General features: G+C 40.1%; 1 long non-coding RNA gene across 2 annotated transcripts; it reads left to right on the top strand.

Moving 5' to 3' along the window:
- LOC110267657 lies at positions 5,546–6,839 on the top strand. Of its 2 annotated transcripts, XR_002355517.1 has the most exons (4): positions 5,546–5,717; positions 6,150–6,253; positions 6,370–6,456; positions 6,603–6,839. It is a non-coding gene; the product is annotated as an uncharacterized LOC110267657 (long non-coding RNA). The 2 variants fall into 2 exon arrangements; XR_002355515.1 differs by lacking the exon at positions 5,546–5,717 and having other exon boundaries at positions 6,083–6,253.

The following is an 11,257-nucleotide window of genomic DNA, read 5'->3' as shown; positions in this document are numbered from 1 at the left end:
CTCCATTAGAAATTTGGAGGCACAAGTGGGTCAGCTGAGTAAGAAAATTACTGAACTCCCTCCTAGTACTCTCCCAAGCAATACAGAAGAGAATTCAAAAAAAGAGTGCAAGGCCATAACCACAACCCACACGGCCGAACCTGGAGAGGAGGAAGAGGCAGTGATCTCCACTGAGGAAGACCTCAATGGACGCCCCTTGGCCTCTATGGAGTTCCCTGATGAGGAACCATGGGAATCTGAGGCTCACACAGAGACCATAGAGATTCCATTGAATTTACTTCTGCCATTCATGAGCTCTGATGAGTATTCTCCCTCTGAAGAGGATGAAGATGTTACTGAAGAGCAAGTTGCTAAGTACCTTGGAGCAATCATGAAGCTAAATGCCAAGTTGTTTGGTAATGAGACTTGGAGGTATGAACCTCCATTGCTCATCAAAGAACTGGATGACTTGACTAGGCAGAAATTACCTCTGAAGAGACAAGACCCTGGAAAATTCTCACTCCCTTGTACCATAGGCACCATGACCTTTGAAAAGGCTCTGTGTGACCTGGGGTCAAGTATAAACCTCATGCTTCTCTCTGTAATGGAGAAACTGGGAATTTTTGAGGTACAAGCTGCTAGAATCTCACTAGAGATGGCAGACAATTCCAAGAAATAGGCTTATGGACTTGTAAAGGATGTCTTGGTAAAGGTTGAAGACCATTACATCCCTGCTAATTTTATAATCCTAGAGACTGGGAAGTGTATGGATGAATCCATCATCCTTGGCAGACCCTTCCTAGCCACAGCAAAAGCTGTGATTGATGTTGATAGAGGAAAATTCATCATTCAAGTGAATGAAGACTCCCTTGTGTTTAAAGCTCAAGGATATTCCTCTGTAACCATGGAGAGGAAGCATGAAGAGCTTCTCTCAATACAGAGTCAAACAGAGCCCCTACAGTCAAACTCTAAGTTTGGTGTTGGGATGCCACAACCAAACTTTAAGTTTGGTGTTGAACCCCCACATTCAAACTCTAAGTTTGGTTTTGGGAGGTTCCAACATTGCTCTGAACATCTGTGAGGCTCCATGAGAGCCCACTGTCAAGCTATTGACATTAAAGAAGCGCTTGTTGGGAGGCAACCCAATCTTTAATTATCTATGTTAAATTTCTATTTTCTTTTGTTATTTTATGTTTTCTGTAGGTTGATGATCATGTGAAGTCATAAAAACAATTGAAAAAGCAAAAACAGAAGGAAAAACAGTATTAAAAATAGAACACCCTGGAGGAGAAACTTACTGGCGTTTAAACGCGAGTAAAGGTAGCAGAATGGGCGTTAAACGCCCAGTCTGGCACCATTCTGGGCGTTTAACGCCAGAAATAGGCACCAGACTGGCGTTTAACGCCAGGAATGGGCAAGAAGCTGGTGTTAAATGCCAGAAATAGGCAGTAGCCTGGCGTTTAATGCCAGGATTGGCAGAAAGGGGCATTTTTGCACGCCACTTGGTGCAGGGATGAGATATCTTTGACACCTCAGGATTTGTAGACCCCACAGGATCCCCACCTACCCCACCTCTCTTTCTCTTCTTCACTCATTCACCAATCACCTCAATACCTCTTTCCCAAAAACCCCTCACCTATCAAATCCTACACTCTTTTCCATAATCTCTTCACCAATCCACATCCATCCATCCTAAAACCCCGCCTACCTCACCATTCAAATTCAAACCACTTCCCCTCCCAAACCCACCCATAATGGCTGAACCATACCCCCTCTCCACTCCTATATAAACTCATCTTCATTCCTTCATTTTCACACAACCTAAACACTACCTATCCCCCTTGGCCGAAACACAAAGCCTCCTCCATCTCCTCTATTTCTTCTTCTTCTACTCTCTTCTTTCTTCTTTTGCTCGAGGACGAGCAAACCTTCTAAGTTTGGTGTGGTAAAAGCTAAAGCTTTTTGTTTTTCCATAACCATTTATGGCACCAAAGGCCGGAGAAACCTCTAGAAAGAGGAAAGGGACGGCAAAAGCTTCCACCTCCAAGTCATAGGAGATGGAGAGATTCCTCTCAAGGGTGCATCAAGACCACTTCTATGAAGTTATGGCCAAGAAGAAGGTGATCCCCGAGGTCCCTTTTAAGCTCAAAAAGGGCGAATATCCGGAGATCCGACATGAGATCCGAAGAAGAGGCTGGGAAGTCCTCACCAACCCCATTCAACAAGTCGGAATCTTAATGGTTCAAGAGTTCTATGCCAATGCATGGATCACCAAGAACCATAATCAAAGTGTGAACCCGAACCCAAAGAATTGGCTTACAATGGTTCGGGGGAAATGCTTAGATTTTAGTTCGGAGAATGTAAGGTTGGCATTCAAAGGTTGGACCAAGTCCTCATAGACATCTGTGAAAAGGGCGCTCAATGGAAGAGAGATTCAAGAGGGAAGCCGGTTCAACTAAGAAGGCATGACCTCAAGCCCGTGGCTAGGGGATGGTTGGAGTTTATCCAACACTCAATCATTCCCACTAGCAACCGTTCTAAAGTTACTATAGACCGAGCCATCATGATTCATAGCATCATGATTAGAGAGGAAGTAGAAGTTCATAAGGTGGCGGACAAGTCCTTTACTGTGGCAAGGTTAGCCTTCCCTCACCTCATTTGTCACCTCTGCAATTCAGTTAGAATTGACATAGAGGGAGACATTCTCATTGATGAAGACAAGCCCATCACTAAGAAAAGGATAGAGCAAATAAGAGAACCTCACCAAGAGCATGAGGAATTTCCTCATCATGAAATCCCTGAGATGCCTCAAGGGATGTATTTTCCTCCACAAAATTATTTGGAGCAAATCAACACCTTCCTAGGAGAATTAAGCTCCAACCACTACAAGAAAAAAGGCCTATGGCCACGCTTTTTTCGTGCCACGCTTCAAAAGCGTGGCCAAAAGTGGTCAATGGCCACGCTTTTATGAGGGTGGCGATAGATTAGAGATTTAGCCACATTTTTTATTGCCACGCTTCAAAAGCGTGGCAAAAAGTATCAACGGCCACGCTTTTGTAAGGGTGGCAATTGATTAGAGAAACGGCCACTCTTTTTTTTTTGCCACGCTTCAAAAGCGTGGCCATAGAGAGAAACAAGGACGTTTTGAAAGCGTGGCGATAGGGTTTCATTACGGCCACGCTTACAAAGCGTGGCCATATCCTAGTACTCTTTGGCACGCTTTAAAAGCGTGGCCAAAAGGTTCTTTTCTGCCATGCTTCAAAAGCGTGGCCGTAGAGCTCTTTCTTGTGCCCATCGCCTTCGTCACTCGAAACTGTAAGACTCAGAATTTTCATAAAAATTTTTTGTGAACTAATTTCAATTTATTTATGTATTAAAGATTTTAATTTCAGAAATTATTTTATTAAAGCTAATTAAATCAATTTTTGATAATTAAATTAAAAATTTTATCTAATTTTACAACTATTGGGTAATTTGCATATTTAAATTATAAAGTTTAGGAATCGTAAAATAATAAGAATTTATATGATTTGATTTAAATAATTGTGATTCTAGAAATTAATACTTTAATTTTCATGAATAAAGAAAATTAATTATATTATCTATAGTTATCGAATTAGAATTATTTATTTGAGAATAATTTGTAAATTGATAATTAAATATTATTTTTAATAAATATTAGTGTTGGATTAAAACAAATTTTCAATTATCTTATTACTCTTAATTTTAGAATTATTATATTATTTATATAAATTTTATCTTAACTCTAAATTCCCAAATAAAACCCTAATTTTAATCAAATTAAACTATAACCCCTTCCTAATCTAACCTAACCACCGCCACTCATCTAACCTAACCACCCCCACTCCTAACCCAAACTCAGTTCCATCCTTCAGAAAAAAAAGAGAAAGACAGAAAGAAAGAAAGAAATGAAGGCAAGAAAAAGGGAAACGGGGAAGGGGAAAATCAGGGAGGAAGAGAGCGCCGGAGAGGAGCCATCGCCGCGCTGCTCAGGATCGTGTCCCGCTCGCTACCGCGCCGTGCTCAGTGTCGTCCTTGCCATCGCAGCCGTGTCGTCGTCACGCACAAGAGGAGGAGAAGGGGAGCAACGGGGAGAAAAGGAAGGGATGACACCGTCACTGGGCTCGCCGCCGTTGCGTCGCAGAAGCTTCCAGTCCCGTTGCCGCCGTTCGCGCTGTCACCTCCAGCCCGCGCCGTTGCCGTTCATGAAGAGTGAAAGAGAGAGAGAGAGAGAGAGAGAGAGAGAGCTCGGGAGCCGAGGAGAGAAAGGGGAGACCCGTGCTCAGCCACCGCCGCGCCTCTGCCGCTGAGAAGCTCCGCTGCCGCTACTGAGATTCACCATCGGTAAGGGTTTTTGAGTTTGGTTTACCTTCGTTTAAGATTCCAAAAACCTTATTGTCTCTGCGTGTTGGTTTTAGTCACCGTCGAAGAAGCTTCAGCCGCCGCCGTCGATTGTCACTGGGGAACAATCGCCGTGCCTCTGGTCGCCGGAATCACGGACTGGAGAGAAGGGGGCTGCCAATCCTATTGCTGCTGTTTCGTTCTTTTATCGTAAGCTGTCTTTGTTTCCAATTCCATCGAATTCATTTCTCTTTGAAATGCCATTGAGTTTAAATTCTCTATTTTGCTGTAACCATGGTCACTGTTGCTGGAATTACTGATGCCGCTCTCGGTGCTGATTTGAACTACAGAATATAGGGAGCAGTTTCATTTAACAAGTTTCAGTTTTTTGTTCATTGCATCTGACATATTTTTAAGTGTCCCTGTCTTGTTTCACTGACTATTGTTTTCTCTTAAATCTATACTGCAGTTGTATCAGCAAAAAACTGGAAATGGTATGTCCGTATTTATTGTTTTCTTTCCCCATCTGGTTTTTGGTGTTGGGCAAGAGGGATTGCAGGTTTTGGTCTCCAGTTACTGCTTTCTCATTAACTGATATTTTTACAGATGTACCTATAAAAACTTAACGATAAAAATTAATAAGTAGCACTTTTCTCAATCAAAGAAAGGAAAGGGGCTGGGGATGGGTTCAGTTATAAAACCCTGTTTGTCTAACTGTTTTTCTTAGGATTTTGGCAGAGGATCTCAGCTGACTCCTGTTTTACATCTTGGAGCTGGAGCATGTGCTGGAATAATTGCCATGTCCGCAACTTATCCAATGGATATGGTTCAAGGCAGGATAACTGTACAGGTACATCTTTACCTTCATTTTTCTGTTTACCAATTGCTTGGTTTGCAAATCACATAGAGAGAAGATATAACATTGGTTTTCTTCGTGTTCTTTGTGCTCTACTGCTCTTAATATTTATAGTATGCTTTTTGTTGATGATTACTTCTTTACAAAGTTGATGATTACAGTCATGATCATAATGGCAAATATGACAAATCTTAATATTGTGCTTGGGCAATTCATGCAACTGATATAATTAACTCCCTAAAGTTCTCCACCCCCTCTTCTCCTGCTGTAGTGGCTGTAGTGCTGTTATTAGAATTAATGCTTTCTTATTTTTAATTGTTTTTCCTATTTTCCAAGTTCCATTGTAGGTCTAAACTTTGTTGTTTATGAGTCTTTGAAAGATTGGTTAGTTAAATCCAATCCATTTGGTCTAGTGCAAGATTCTGAGTTGAGTGTGACAACTCGCCTGGCATGTGGTGCTGCACCTGGAACTGTTGGGCAAACTGTTGCTTATCCCCTTTGAAGCACCTTTAGATTGAAGGTGTGAGTATCATTTTAGAGAAGCCAATCCATGCATGTTGTTAGAATTTTATTTATTATTTTTTTAGGTGTTACATATCATAGCCCATATTGTTAACGTGGTTTCTCAGCCTGGGAAATCGTGGAATAATTATTGATTACTAGACCATATAATATTACTCTACTTAACAACATTATCTCTTTTAATGTGATCATAAATGTTCTGAGGAAATAGAGTGTTCATGCAGATGTCTTGATTAATTTCCAACACCTAGACTACATGTGTCAGCTTTCTGTTTCACTTGGGTTTTAGGTTTTTTCAGCACTTAGATTTGTTTTACAAACCAACTGCTGCTTTCATCTGCAATATCAAATTCCCTCTTCAGGTGGAGAGCTTTCCATTTGATGATCATAATTGCCCACCACTTCAACTGGTTATCTCTTTCTGTCATAGTGCATACTCGTGGTTGAAGTTAGATATTGAGAATGTTGTGGTTGTCCACTGTAAGGCTGGAACGAACAAGGTTGATGATTTCTAGTCTTCTATTATTCTTGAAGGTGAGTAGTATCTAATCGTTTTCTTCTAAATTTAATGAACCTGCTTTACATTTACTCCATCTTTCTTTTTATGCTGCTCAGTTTTATTTATATTTGGTAAGTTAAATGTGCTGCAGTTCTTTCCAATTGCTGAGGAGTCAATGGATTACTATAATCAGAAATGATGTGTTGATGGAAAAGGACTTGTTCTGCCCAGTCAGATTGTAAGTTCAGCTTTGCTATGTCCTAATTTAGCCGAAAATTGGGGATTCTGGAGTATTAAACTCTTGCTTCTTCTTGTCTTATGTCTTACTTTATCTTTTGTAACTTAAACATGTTTTTTGTTCCCTTGTTGATTTTGCTATTTCAGGGAAGCTGTGAAACATTTTGATCCTGGTCCTAGTGTTCCTCACAGCCATACCAAGCCTTATGTACGATCTAAGGGAAGGAAGTTTAAGAGGGCTAGAGGAAGAAAGAACAACAAAGGACTTAGTGTTTAAGTTGTATTGTTTCTGTATTTTTCTACCATTTTTAGTTTTGGAATTTGAACTTGAAATTTATTTTGTATTTGAATATTAGTTTATTACTGTATAAAATAATTAAAGCAAAAATTATGTCACTAATAAAAATTGTCTTGCAACAAAAATTGCATACTATATTTATAGGTTTGGTAATAAAAAAGGATTGAAAATTTATATTGTGTAGTAATTAAGATCAAGTAAGAAAAAGAAATTTTTTTTTTAATTTAACAAGCCTTTCGCCACGCTTTTAAAGCGTGGCCGTATATCTCCCTATCGCCACGCTTCAAAAGCGTGGCCGTATCTCTCCCTATCGCCACGCTTCAAAAGCGTGGCCGTATCTCTCCCTATCGCCACGCTTCAAAAGCGTGGCCATATCTCTACCTATCGCCACGCTTTAAAAGCGTGGCCGTATTTCCCACCTACAGCCACGCTTTTACAAGTGGCGGTTTGTAAAAAAGCGTGGCAAACAAAAAGCGTGGCAATAGGCTGCAAAAAGCATGGCGATAGAGCAACCGCCACCCTTTGATAGGTCACCCTTTCAAAAGCGTGGCGGTAGCTTAAAAAGCGTGGCGAAAAGCTATCGCCACACTTTTTTCAGCTTTTCGCCACGCTTTAAAAACGTGGCAATAGACGTGTTTTCTTGTAGTGAACATGGGACAACTAAGGGTGGAGCACCAAGAGCATTCCATCCTCCTTCATGAAATTAGAGAAGACCAAATAACCATGAGAGAGGAGTAACAAAGGCAAGGAAGAGACATTGAGGAGCTCAAGCACTCCATAAGATCTTCAAGAGGAAGAACAAGCCGCCATCACTAAGGTGGACCCGTTCTTTAATCTCCTTGTTCTTTATTTTCTGTTTTTCGAATTTTTATGCTTTATATTTATTTATGTTTGTGTCTTTATTACATGATCACTAGTGTCTAAGTGTCTATGCCTTAAAGCAATGAAAATGAATCCATCACCTTTCTTAAATGAAAAATGTTTTAAATTGAAAAAGAAAAAGATGTTCATGAATTTCGAATTTTATAACAGTTTAGTTACTTTGATGTGGTGGCAATACTTTTGTCTTTCTGAATGAATGCTTGAACAGTGCATATTTTTGATACTGTTGATTCATGAATGTTAAAATTGTTGGCTCTTGAAAGAATGATGGAAAAGGAGAAATGTTATTTGATAATCTGAAAAATCATAAAATTGATTCTTGAAGCAAGAAAAAGCAGTGAAAAGCTTGCACAAAAAAAGGATATATGCGAAAAAAAAGAGAAAGAAATAGCAAGCAGAAAAAGCCAATAGCCCTTTAAACCAAAAGACAAGGGTAAAATAAAAAAGGATCCAAGGCTTTGAGCATCAGTGGATAGGAGGGCCCACAGGAATAAATTCCTGGCCTAAGCGGCTAAACCAAGCTGTCCCTAACCATGTGCTTGTGGCGTGAAGGTGTCAAGTGAAAACTTGAGACTGAGCGGTTAAAGTTGTGGTCCAAAAGTAAAAAGAGTGTGCTTAAGATCTCTGGACACCTCTAATTGGGGACTCTAGCAAAGCTGAGTCACAATCTGAAAAGGTTCACCCAGTTATGTGTCTGTGTCATTTATGTATCCGGTGGTAATACTGGAAGACAAAATGCTTTGGGTCACGGCCAAGACTCATAAAGTAGCTGTGTTCAAGAATCAACATACTTAACTAGGAGAATCAATAACACTATCTGGATTCTGAGTTTCTATAGATGCCAATCATTCTGAACTTCAAGGGATAAAGTGAGATGCCAAAACTGTTCAGAAGCAAAAAGCTAAAAGCCCCGCTCATCTAATTAATACTGATCTTCATAGATATTTTTGAAATTCATTGTACATTCTATTCTTTTTATCTTATATGATTTTTAGTTGCTTGGGGACAAGCAACAATTTAAGTTTGGTGTTGTGATGAGCGGATAATTTATATGTTTTTTGGCATTATTTTTAGTATGTTTTTAGTATATTTTAGTTAGTTTTTATTATATTTTTATTAGTTTTTATTTAAAATTCACATTTCTGGACTTTACTATGAGTTTGTGTATTTTTTTTGTGATTTTAGGTATTTTCTGGCTGAAATTGAGGGACCTGAGCAAAAATCTGATTCAGAGGCTGAAAAAGGACTACAGATTCTGTTGGATTCTGACCTCCCTGCACTCAAAGTGGATTTTCTGCAGCTACGGAATCCCAATTGGCACGCTCTCAATTGCGTTGGAAATTAGACATCCTGGGCTTTCCAGCAATATAAAATAGTCCATATTTTTCTCGAGATTTGATGGCCCAAACCGGCGTTCCAAGTCAGCTTAAGAATTCTGGCGTCAAAACGCCAGAACTGGCACAAAAGCTGGAGTTAAACGCCCAAACTGGCACAAAAGCTGGTGTTTAACTCCAAGAAAAGTCTCTACACATGGAAGCTTCAATGCTCAGCCCAAGCACACACCAAGTGGGCCCGGAAGAAGATTTCTGCATTAATTACTTATTTCTGTAACCCTAGGCTACCAGTTTTCTATAAATAGGACCTTTTACTATTGTATTTTCATCTTTTGATCATCTTTTGATCATCTTTTGATCATGTTTTGATGATTGAACCCTCCTTGGGAGGCTGGTGAATTGTGACAAAGTGTGATTCACGTTTGAGAGCTCCAAGTCTTTGGCGCCATTGTTGATGATCACAATTTCGTGCACCAACCATTCTGCAGGTGGATCCATTCACCTAAAAAAATGCCTGCAGAAGCTCAGGAACTCATTGACATGGTTGCAAATAACCAGTTCATGTACACTTCTGAAAGGAATCCTGTGAGTAATGGGACGCCTCAAAAGATAGGAGTTCTTGAAATTGATGCTCTGAATGCCATATTGGCTCAGAACAAAATATTGACTCAGCAAGTCAATATGATTTCTCAGAGTCTGAATGGATTGCAAGCTGCATCCAATAGTACTAAAGAGGCATCTTCTGAAGAAGAAGCTTATGATCCTGAGAACCCTGTAATAGCAGAGGTGAATTACATGGGTGAACCCTATGGAAACACCTATAATCCTTCATAGAGAAATCATCCAAATTTCTCATGGAAGGATCAACAAAAGCCTCAACCAGGCTTTAATAATGGTGGAAGAAACAGGTTTAGCAATAGCAAGCCTTTTCCATCATCCACTCAGCAACAGATAGAGAATTCTGAGCAGAATCCATCTAGCTTAGCAAACATAGTCTCTGATCTATATAAGGCCACTATAAGTTTCATGAATGAAACAAGGTCCACCATTAGAAATTCGGAGGCACAAGTGGGCCAGTTGAGTAAAAGAGTCACTGAAACTCCTCCTAGTACTTTTCCAAGTAATACAGAAGAGAATCCAAAAAGAGAGTGCAAGGCCATTACCTTACTTGGTGTGGCCGAACCCAGAGAGGAGGAGAAGGACGTAAATCCTAGTGAGGAAGACCTCCTGGGACGTTCACTGACCAATAAGGAGTTTCCCTTTGAGGAACCAAAGGAATCTGAGGCTCATCTAGAGACCATAGAGATTTCATTGAACCTCCTTTTACCATTCATGAGCTCTGATGACTATTCTTCCTCTGAAGAGGATGAAGACATCAGTGAAGAGCAGGTTGCTAAATATCTAGGAGCCATCATGAAGTTGAATGCCAGTTTATTTGATCATGATACTTGGGAGGATGAACCCCCTTTGTTCTCCAATGAACTCAGTGCATTGATAAGGTAGACATTGCCTCAGAAGAAATCGGATCCCGAAAAGTTCTTCATACCTTGTACCATAGGCACCATGACCTTTGAGAAGGCTCTGTGTGACCTTGGGTCAGGGATAAACCTCATGCCACTCTCTGTAATAGAGAAACTGGAAATCTATGAGGTACAAGCTGCAAGAATATCACTAGAGATGGCAGACAAATCAATGAAACAGGCTTATGGACTAGTAGAGGACGTGTTAGTAAAGGTTAAGGCTTTTACATCCCTGCTGATTTCATAATCCTAGACACTGGGAAGGATGAAGATGAATCCATCATCCTTGGAAGACCCTTCCTAGCCACAGCAAAAGCTGTGATTGATGTGGACAGAGGAGAATTGGTCCTTCAACTAAATGAGGACAACTTTGTGTTTAAAACTCAAGGATCTCCTTCTGTAACCATGGAGAGGAAGCATGAAAAGCTTCTCTCACTGCAGAGTCAACCAAAGCCTCCACAGTCAAACTCTAAGTTTGGTATTGGGAGGCCACAACCAAACTCTAAGTTTGCTATTGAACCCCCACATTCAAACTCTAAGTTTGGTGTTGGGAGGTCCCAACAATGCTCTGAACATCTGTAAGGCTCCATGAGAGCTCACTGTCAAGCTATTGAATTTACAGAAGCGCTTGTTAGGAGGCAACCCAATGTTATTTAATTATATCTATTTATTTTCCATTGCTATTTTATGTTGATGATCATGTGAAGTCACAAAAACTACTGAAAAATCAAAAATAGAATGAAAAACAGCATTAAAAATAGCTTACCC

This window comes from Arachis ipaensis, chromosome B02, assembly GCF_000816755.2.
Source record: "Arachis ipaensis cultivar K30076 chromosome B02, Araip1.1, whole genome shotgun sequence".
In the NCBI taxonomy this organism is placed as follows: Eukaryota; Viridiplantae; Streptophyta; class Magnoliopsida; order Fabales; family Fabaceae; genus Arachis; species Arachis ipaensis.
Note: the sequence above shows the minus strand (reverse complement) of the source record. Positions and strands in the feature narration are given on the sequence as shown.